Here is a 1,187-nt window from a genome sequence, read left to right as displayed (position 1 = left end):
GTTTACAAATATCCCAGAACACTGGCAGTCCGCCTGGACTTTCAAGGCCATGTTTTCAGTACAGGACCTGCAGTACTGATAAGATTTCTAATGAAACTCCCTGAAAGCAGAGAGAGGTTTGTTCTGAAAGAACGTCTTTTCCCAGCCAACGTGGGCTATGCCTGCATTCTCAAAAACAGCAATGGTTTACAGGCTGGTTCGGCCCAGTTCTGTGAGTAGTGGGGCAGGGGACCCATGGACCCACAACCCAGGAAAGGGGAAGGGGGGAAAGGGTAGGAAGATGGGTCTAAAAACAAAACAGCGGCAATGATCTGAGGAGAAACAAACTGAATCACTAAATATGATCTCGGAATGCAAGATAACACGCTGTAATACAATATAATTAGAATTGAAGCTAATAAATCAAATAAAATGAGAAAGAGAGCATCCAAAAACAGAAGGCCTTACTCTAATGCTAAAGGTGAGACAGCGAGGGAGCACATGTGCTGCTGAGATGATCAAGAAGGGAAAAGGAGTGTCTCATGATTTACAAACAGTTTTATCTCTCCCTCTGAACAGACAACAGAAACAGAAGAGTGAACAGTCCTCCGGGAGATGTAGTTCTTCTCTTCTGAGACAGGTATGCCCACAACTATCCATGATCCACAGAACTGGAGCACTGGCTCTTTAACTTCCAGTGCACTACATGACGTTATGATATGGAATACCAAGAACAAAAATGACAACTTGCCACCCGTTAACTTTTTTGTATGGCTCCTGAGACCACTAGAATGACTGTGGCAGCAAAATGGAGCACATCCCCTTACACTTGAGGAACTACAACACAAGATTATGGAGTTAAATCACAAACAATCAGCTCCAACTTCTACTGTTGTGCCTTGCTTTTTGCTGGGATAGGGTTAATTTTTCTTCATAGTGCCTGGTATGATGCTGTGATTTGGATTGAGGAGAAAAACGGTGTAGATAACACAGCCATGTTTCAGCTGGTGCTGAGCAGCACCGCACAAAGCCAAGGGCATTCCAGCAATTTGTACTGTACTGCCAGTGAGGGGCTGGGGGACAAGGAGCTGGGAGAGGACAGGACTGGAACAAATAACCCAGACAGGCCAAAAGGCATATTCTGTGCCATATGTTCTTGTGCTGAGTAATAAAACTGGGGGAGCTGGCCGTGGGGCTGCTGGCTGGGC

The sequence above is a fragment of the Lagopus leucura genome, unplaced genomic scaffold, assembly GCF_019238085.1.
Source record: "Lagopus leucura isolate 7727_CA_CO unplaced genomic scaffold, USGS_WTPT01 Super-Scaffold_100157, whole genome shotgun sequence".
NCBI lineage: Eukaryota > Metazoa > Chordata > Aves > Galliformes > Phasianidae > Lagopus > Lagopus leucura.
Note: the sequence above shows the minus strand (reverse complement) of the source record.